The 8,968-nt window shown below is 48.8% G+C and overlaps 1 long non-coding RNA gene across 15 annotated transcripts; it reads left to right on the top strand.

Annotated features, from left to right (window-relative positions):
- Positions 1-505: 505 nt before the first annotated feature.
- On the top strand, positions 506-8,462 carry LOC127536205 (uncharacterized). Of its 15 annotated transcripts, none has more exons than XR_007945193.1 (7): positions 506-1,612; positions 1,842-2,774; positions 2,960-3,959; positions 4,581-4,832; positions 5,665-6,027; positions 6,531-6,676; positions 6,987-7,800. It is a non-coding gene; the product is annotated as an uncharacterized LOC127536205 (long non-coding RNA). The 15 variants fall into 15 exon arrangements; XR_007945195.1 differs by lacking the exon at positions 506-1,612 and adding an exon at positions 6,870-6,986 and having other exon boundaries at positions 1,704-2,774; positions 7,161-7,800; XR_007945206.1 differs by lacking the exons at positions 506-1,612; positions 6,987-7,800 and adding an exon at positions 7,872-8,462 and having other exon boundaries at positions 1,704-2,774.
- Positions 8,463-8,968: the final 506 nt, after the last annotated feature.

The following is an 8,968-nucleotide window of genomic DNA, read 5'->3' as shown; positions in this document are numbered from 1 at the left end:
CTATTGAGCTAAAAAGCTAATACTTACTGTAAAAAATTAATAATAAATTCATTAAGTATCCAAATGGTATAAAAAGTGCTGTGTCTTGATCAGTCTGTTTCGTACTATAATCCCAAATAGATTTGGAGTCTTTGGGTCACATGACTTGGTAGCTATTGAGCTAAAATGCTAATACTTACTGTAAAAAATTAATGATAAATTCATAAAGCATTCAAATGTAATAAAACCTGGTGTGTCTTGATCACCTTTTATAGCCCTGTCAATCCTTATTGATTTGGAGTCTCTAGGTCGCATGACCTGGGAGCTATTGAGCCAAAATGCTAATATTTACAGTTAAATATCAATATAAAATATGCAAAGTATCCAGATGGAATAAAAAGTGCTGTGTCTTGATCACTCTATGAGATGCTCTAATCCTGCATAGATTTGGTGTCTGTAGGTCACATAACTTGGGAGCTATTGAGCTAAAATACTAATATTTACGTATTGAAATTAATTAAAAACTCACTAAAAAATATATTAATAGTCTCCAAAAGCAATAATAAAGTCTGTGTAATAAACCAGGTCTAAATCTATTTAGCCAAAAGATCACATGACCTGGGACTTATAGAGCTGTAATGCTCATAATTACAGTATAAAATACATGAAAAATTCACAAAACATATTAATTGTGTCCAAATGTTCATTCAATGTTTCTAAGTGTGACAAAGAATCTATGAACTACAAATCCCTATATTTAAGTGCCGTAATGTATCATAACATAATGTAACATAACGTCACATCAGGTCTTTGGTCTTCCTTTTTCTGCCTCACGTAAGTTAACCGATAATTATCAATGAAATAAATATCCAATCGACTGAGCCCGTAACAGACGTGCTGCTCAATATTCAGAACACCATTTGGAGTCAGAGTTGTGCGATGGGTCGTTTGAAAAAAGGCAGAAGTATCGCTCAGTGGGAAGAGTGGATGGTTGGCACCCGGGTGGCCGGGGCTCGATTCCAGGTGTGAGTGAGTGAGATAGGCATAGGGAGTATAGGAGTGAGTGAGTGTGATGAGTATAGGAGTGAGTGAGATAGGCATAGGGAGTATAGCTCAGTATGTGAGTGAGATAGGCATAAGGAGTATTGCTCAGTGGGTAGAGTGGCTGGCTGGGACCCGGGAGACCGGGGTTCGATTCCAGGTGTGAGTGAGATAGGCATAGGGAGTATAGGAGTGAGTGAAATAGGCATAGGGAGTATAGTTCAGTGGGGAGAGTGGCTGGCTGCCACTCGGGAGGCAGGGGTTCAACTCCAGGTGTGAGTGAGATAGACATAGGGAATACAGCAGTGAGTGAGTTAGAAAGGCACAGGGAGTATAGGAGTGAGTGAGTGAGTGAGATGAGTAAAGGAGTGAGTGAAATAGGCATAGAGAGTAAAGCTCAGTGGGTAGAGTGGCTGGCTGGCACCCGGGAGGCCGGGGTTCGATTCCAGGTGTGAGTGAGATAGGCATAGGGAGTATAGGAGTGAGTGAAATAGGCATAGGGAGTATAGGATTGAGTGAGATAGGCAAAGGGAGTATAGCTCAGTGGGTAGAGTGGCTGGCTGGCACCCAGGAGGCCGGGGTTCGATTCCAGGTGTGAGTGAGATAGGCATAGGGAGTATAGCAGTGAGTGAGTGAGATTGGCATAGGGAGTATAGAAGTGAGTGAGTGAGATGAGTATAGGAGTAGGGAGTATAGCTCAGTGGGTAGAGTGGCTGGCTGGCACCCGGGAGGCCGGGGTTCGATTCCAGGTGTGAGTGAGTGAGATAGGCATCGGGAGTAAAGGAGTGAGTGAGTGAGTGAGATAGGCAGAGGGAGTATAGGAGTGAGTGAAATAGGCATAGGGAGTATAGGATTGAGTGAGATAGGCATAGGGAGTATAGCTCAGTGGGTAGAGTGGCTGGCTGGCACCCAGGAGGCCGGGGTTCGATTCCAGGAGTGAGTGAGATCGGCATAGGGAGTATGGGAGTGAGTGAGATAGGCATAGGGAGTATAGGAGTGAGTGAGTGAGATGAGTAAAGGAGTGAGTGAAATAGGCATAGAGAGTATAGCTCAGTGGGTAGAGCGGCTGGCTGGCACCCGGGAGGCCGGGGTTCGATTCCAGGTGTGAGTGAGATAGGCATAGGGAGTAAAGGAGTGAGTAAGTGAGATAAGCATAGGGAGTATAGCTCAGTGGGTAGAGGGGCTGGCTGCCACCCGGGAGGCAGGGGTTCAAATCCAGGTGTGAGTGAAATAGACATAGGGAGTATAGCAGTGAGTGAGTTAGAAAGGCACAGGGAGTATTGGAGTGAGTGAGATGAGTATAGGATTGAGTGAAATTGGCATAGGGAGTATAGCTCAGTGGGCAGGCACAGGGAGTATTGGAGTGAGTGAGTGAGATGAGTATAGGATTGAGTGAAATTGGCATAGGGAGTATAGCTCAGTGGGTAGAGTGGCTGGCTGGCACCCGGGAGGCCGGGGTTCGATTCCAGGTGTGAGCGAGATAGGCAAAGGGAGTATAGGAGTGAGTGAGATAGGCATAGGGAGTATCGAAGTGAGTGAGTGAGATTACTATAGGAGTGAGTGAAATAAGCATAGGGAGTATAGCTCAGTGGGTTGAGTGGCTGGCTGGCACCCGGGAGGCAGGGGTTCGATTCCAGGTGTGAGTGAGATAGGCATAGGGAGTAAAGGAGTGAATAAGTGAGATAAGCATAGGGAGTATAGCTCAGTGGGTAGAGTGGCTGGCTGGCACCCAGGAGGCCGGGGTTCGATTCCAGGTGTGAGTGAGTGAGTGAGATAGGCATAGGGAGTATAGGAGTGAGTGAGTGAGATAGGCAGAGGGAGTATAGGATTGAGTGAAATAGGCATAGGGAGTATAGGATTGAGTGAGATAGGCATAGGGAGTATAGCTCAGTGGGTAGAGTGGCTGGCTGGCACCCAGGAGGCTGGGGTTCGATTCCAGGAGTGAGTGAGATCGGCATAGGGAGTATGGGAGTGAGTGAGATAGGCATAGGGAGTAAAGGAGTGAGTGAGTGAGATGAGTAAAGGAGTGAGTGAAATAGGCATAGAGAGTATAGCTCAGTGGGTAGAGCGGCTGGCTGCCACCCGGGAGGCAGGGGTTCAAATCCAGGTGTGAGTGAAATAGACATAGGGAGTATAGCAGTGAGTGAGTTAGAAAGGCACAGGGAGTATCGGAGTGAGTGAGTGAGATAGGCATCGGGAGTATTGGAGTGAGTGAGTGAGATGAGTATAGGATTGAGTGAAATTGGCATAGGGAGTATAGCTCAGTGGGTAGAGTGGCTGGCTGGCACCCGGGAGGCCGGGGTTCGATTCCAGGTGTGAGCGAGATAGGCAAAGGGAGTATAGGAGTAAGTGAGATAGGCATAGGGAGTATCGAAGTGAGTGAGTGAGATTAGTATAGGAGTGAGTGAAATAAGCATAGGTTAATAAGTATAGCTCAGTGGGTTGAGTGGCTGGCTGGCACCTGGGAGGCAGGGGTTCGATTCCAGGTGTGAGTGAGATAAGCAGAGGGAGTATAGGAGTGAGTGAAATAGGCATAGGGAGTATAGGATTGAGTGAGACAGGCATGGGGAGTATAGCTCAGTGGGTTGAGTGGCTGGCTGGAACCCAGGAGGCCGGGGTTCGATTCCAGGTGTGAGTGAGTGAGATGAGTATGGGAGTGAGTGAGATCGGCATAGGGAGTATGGGAGTGAGTGAGATTGGCATAGGGAGTATAGCAGTGAGTGAGTGAGATGAGTAAAGGAGTGAGTGAAATAGGCATAGGGAGTATAGCTCAGTGGGTAGAGCGGCTGGCTGGCACCCGGGAGGCCGGGGTTCGATTCCAGGTGTGAGTGAGATAGGCATAGGGAGTAAAGGAGTGAATAAGTGAGATAAGCACAGGGAGCATAGCTCAGTGGGTAGAGTGGCTGGCTGGAACCCAGGAGGCCGGGGTTCGATTCCAGGTGTGAGTGAGTGAGATGAGTATGGGAGTGAGTGAGATCGGCATAGGGAGTATGTGAGTGAGTGAGATGAGTAAAGGAGTGAGTGAGATAGGCATTGGGAGTAAAGGAGTGAGTGAGTGAAATAGGCATAGGGAGTATAGGATTGAGTGACATAGGCATAGGGAGTATACCTCAGTGGGTAGAGTGGCTGGCTGGCACCCAGGAGGCCGGGGTTCGATTCCAGGTGTGAGTGAGTGAGATGAGTATGGGAGTGAGTGAGAAAGGCATAGGGAGTATAGGAGTGAGTGAGATAGGCATAGGGAGTATAGGAGTGAGTGAAATAAGCATAGGGAGTATAGCTCAGTGGGTTGAGTGGCTGGCTGGCACCCGGGAGGCCGGGGTTCAATTCCAGGTGTGAGTGAGATCGGCATAGGGAGTAAAGGAGTGAATAAGTGAGATAAGCATAGGGAGTATAGCTCAGTGGGTAGAGTGGCTGGCTGGCACCCAGGAGGCCGGGGTTCGATTCCAGGTGTGAGTGAGATAGGCATAGGGAGTGAATAAGTGAGATAAGCACAGGGAGCATAGCTCAGTGGGTAGAGTGGCTGGCTGGCTGGCACCCAGGAGGCCGGGGTTCGATTCCAGGTGTGAGTGAGTGAGATAGGCATAGGGAGTAAAGGAGTGAGTGACTGAGTGAGATAAGCATAGGGAGTATAGGAGTGAGTGAGTGAGTGAGTGAAATAGGCATAGGGAGTATAGGAGTGAGTGAGTGAGATGAGTAAAGGAGTGAGTGAAATAGGCATAGGGAGTATTGGATTGAGTGAGATAGGCATAGGGAGTATAGCTCAGTGGGTAGAGTGGCTGGCTGGCACCCAGGAGGCCGGGGTTCGATTCCAGGTGTGAGTGAGTGAGTGAGATAGGCACAGGGAGTATAGGATTGAGTGAGATAGGCATAGGGAGTATAGCTCAGTGGGTAGAGTGGCTGGCTGGCACCCAGGAGGCCGGGGTTCGATTCCAGGAGTGAGTGAGATCGGCATAGGGAGTATGGGAGTGAGTGAGATAGGCATAGGGAGTATAGGAGTGAGTGAGTGAGATGAGTAAAGGAGTGAGTGAAATAGGCATAGAGAGTATTTCTCAGTGGGTAGAGCGGCTGGCTGGCACCCGGGAGGCCGGGGTTCGATTCCAGGTGTGAGTGAGATAGGCATAGGGAGTAAAGGAGTGAGTAAGTGAGATAAGCATAGGGAGTATAGCTCAGTGGGTAGAGGGGCTGGCTGCCACCCGGGAGGTAGGGGTTCAAATCCAGGTGTGAGTGAAATAGACAGAGGGAGTATAGCAGTGAGTGAGTTAGAAAGGCACATGGAGTATTGGAGTGAGTGAGATGAGTATAGGATTGAGTGAAATTGGCATAGGGAGTATAGCTCAGTGGGCAGGCACAGGGAGTATTGGAGTGAGTGAGTGAGATGAGTATAGGATTGAGTGAAATTGGCATAGGGAGTATAGCTCAGTGGGTAGAGTGGCTGGCTGGCACCCTGGAGGCCGGGGTTCGATTCCAGGTGTGAGCGAGATAGGCAAAGGGAGTATAGGAGTGAGTGAGTGAGTGAGATAGGCATAGGGAGTATCGAAGTGAGTGAGTGAGATGAGTAAAGGACTGAGTGAAATAAGCATAGGGAGTATAGCTCAGTGGGTTGAGTGGCTGGCTGGCACCCGGGAGGCCGGGGTTCGATTCCAGGTGTGAGTGAGATAGGCATAGGGAGTAAAGGAGTGAATAAGTGAGATAAGCATTGAGAGTATAGCTCAGTGGGTAGAGTGGCTGGCTGGCACCCAGGAGGCCGGGGTTCGATTCCAGGTGTGAGTGAGTGAGTGAGATAGGCATAGGGAGTATAGCTCGCTGGGTGAGTGAGATAGGCATCGGGAGTAAAGGAGTGAGTGAGTGAGATGAGTATAGGAGTGAGTGAGTGAGATAGGCAGAGGGAGTATAGGAGTGAGTGAAATAGGCATAGGGAGTATAGGATTGAGTGAGATAGGCATAGGGAGTGTAGCTCAGTGGGTAGAGTGGCTGGCTGGCACCCAGGAGGCCGGGGTTCGATTCCAGGTGTGAGAGAGTGAGATGAGTATGGGAGTGAATGAGAAAGGCATAGGGAGTATAGGAGTGAGTGAGATAGGCAGAGGGAGTATGGGAGTGAGTGAGATAGGCATAGGGAGTATAGCTCAGTGGGGAGAGTGGCTGACTGGCACCCTGGAGGCCGGGGTTCGATTCCAGGTGTGAGTGAGTGAGATAGGCATAGGGAGTAAAGGAGTGAGTGACTGACTGAGATGAGTATAGGAGTGAGTGAGTGAGTGAGTGAGATAGGCAAAGGGAGTATAGGAGTGAGTGAAATAGGCATAGGGAGTATAGGATTGAGTGAGATAGGCATAGGGAGTACCGCTCAGTGGGTTGAGTGGCTGGCTGGCACCCGGGAGGCCGGGGTTCGATTCCGGGTGTGAGTGAGATAGGCATAGGGAGTAATGGAGTGAATAAGTGAGATAAGCACAGGGAGCATAGCTCAGTGGGTAGAGTGGCTGGCTGGCACCCGGGAGGCCGGGGTTCGATTCCAGGTGTGAGTGAGTGAGATAGGCATAGGGAGTATAGAAGTGAGTGAGTGAGTGAGATGAGTATAGGAGTGAGTGAGATAGGCATAGGGAGTATAGCTCAGTGGGTAGAGTGGCTGGCTGGCACCCAGGAGGCCGGGGTTCGATTCCAGGTGTGAGTGAGTGAGATGAGTATGGGAGTGAGTGAGATAGGTATAGGGAGTATGGGAGTGAGTGAGATAGGCATAGGGAGTATAGGAGTGAGTGAGTGAGATGAGTAAAGGACTGAGTGAAATAAGCATAGGGAGTATAGCTCAGTGGGTTGAGTGGCTGGCTGGCACCCTGGAGGCCGGGGTTCGATTCCAGGTGTGAGTGAGATAGGCATAGGGAGTAAAGGAGTGAATAAGTGAGATAAGCATAGGGAGTATAGCTCAATGGGTAGAGTGGCTGGCTGGCACCCAGGAGGCCGGGGTTCGATTCCAGGTGTGAGTGAGATAGGCATAGGGAGTATAGCTCGCTGGGTGAGTGAGATAGGCATAGGGAGTAAAGGAGTGAGTGAGTGAGATGAGTAAAGGACTGAGTGAAATAAGCATAGGGAGTATAGCTCAGTGGGTTGAGTGGCTGGCTGGCACCCGGGAGGCCGGGGTTCGATTCCAGGTGTGAGTGAGATAGGCATAGGGAGTAAAGGAGTGAATAAGTGAGATAAGCACAGGGAGCATAGCTCAGTGGGTAGAGTGGCTGGCTGGCACCCAGGAGGCCGGGGTTCGATTCCAGGTGTGAGTGAGTGAGATAGGCATAGGGAGTAAAGGAGTGAGTGACTGAGTGAGATAAGCATAGGGAGTATAGGAGTGAGTGAGTGAGATAGGCAAAGGGAGTATAGGAGTGAGTGAAATAGGCATAGGAAGTATAGGATTGAGTGAGATAGGCATAGGGAGTATAGCTCAGTGGGTTGAGTGGCTGGCTGGCACCCAGGAGGCCGGGGTTCGATTCCAGGTGTGAGTGAGTGAGATGAGTATGGGAGTGAGTGAGATCGGCATAGGGAGTATGGGAGTGAGTGAGATAGGCATAGAGAGTATAGCTCAGTGGGTAGAGCGGCTGGCTGGCACCCGGGAGGCCGGGGTTCGATTCCAGGTGTGAGTGAGATAGGCATAGGGAGTATAGCAGTGAGTGAGTGAGATGAGTATAGGAGTGAGTGAAATAGGCATAGGGAGTATAGCTCAGTGGGTAGAGTGGCTGGCTGGCACCCAGGAGGCTGGGGTTCTGTTCCAGGTGTGAGTGAGATGAGTATGGGAGTGAGTGAGATAGGCATAGGGAGTATGTGAGTGAGTGAGATGAGTATAGGAGTGAGTATAGGCATTGGGCGTATAGGAGTGAGTGAGTGAGATGAGTATAGGAGTGAGTGAGTGAGACAGGCGTAGGGAGTATAGGAGTGAGTGAGATAGGCATCGGAAGTATTGCTTAGTGGGTAGAGTGGCTGGCTGGCACCCGGGAGGCCGGCGTTCGATTCCAGGTGTGAGTGAGATAGGCATAGGGAGTATGGGAGTGAGTGAGATAGGCATAGAGAGTATAGCTCAGTGGGTAGAGTGACTGGCTGGCACCCGGGAGGCCGGGGTTGGATTCCAGGTGTGAGTGAGTGAGATAGGCATGGGGAGTATAGCTCAGTGGATAGAGTGGCTGGCTGGCACCCGGGAGACCGGGTTTCGATTCCAGGTGTGAGTGAGTGAGATTGGCATAGGGATGATAGCTCAGTGGGTGAGTGAGATAGGCATAGGGAGTATAGGAGTGGGTGAGTGAGATAGGCATAGGGAGTTTCGGAAGAGCAAAGACCTGACGTGACGTTATGTTACATTATGTTATGATACATTACGGCACTCAAATATAGGGATTTGTAGTTCATAGATTCTTTGTCACACTTAGAAACATTGAATGAACATTTGGACACAATTAATATGTTTTGTGAATTTTTCATGTATTTATACTGTAATTATGAGCATTACAGCTCTATAAGTCCCAGGTCATGTGATCTTTTGGCTAAATAGATTTAGACCTGGTTTATTACACAGACTTTATTATTGCTTTTGGAGACTATTAATTTTTTTTAGCGAGTTTTTAATTGATTTCAATATGTAAATATTAGTGTTTTAGCTCAATAGCTCCCAAGTCATGTGACCTACAGACACCAAATCTATGCAGGATTAGAGCATCTCATAGAGTGATCAAGACACAGCACTTTTTATTCCATCTGGATACTTTGCATATTTTATATTGATATTTAACTGTAAATATTAGCATGTTGGCTCAATAGCTCCCAGGTCATGCGACCTAGAGACTCCAAATCAATAAGGATTGACAGGGCTATAAAAGGTGATCAAGACACACCAGGTTTCATTACATTTGAATGCTTTATGAATTTATTATTAATTTTTACAGTAAGTATTGGCATTTTAGCTCAATAGCTACCAAGT

The sequence above is a fragment of the Acanthochromis polyacanthus genome, chromosome 11 (assembly GCF_021347895.1).
Source record: "Acanthochromis polyacanthus isolate Apoly-LR-REF ecotype Palm Island chromosome 11, KAUST_Apoly_ChrSc, whole genome shotgun sequence".
Classification (NCBI taxonomy): Eukaryota; Metazoa; Chordata; class Actinopteri; family Pomacentridae; genus Acanthochromis; species Acanthochromis polyacanthus.
This window is presented reverse-complemented; position numbering and strand designations above follow the sequence as displayed.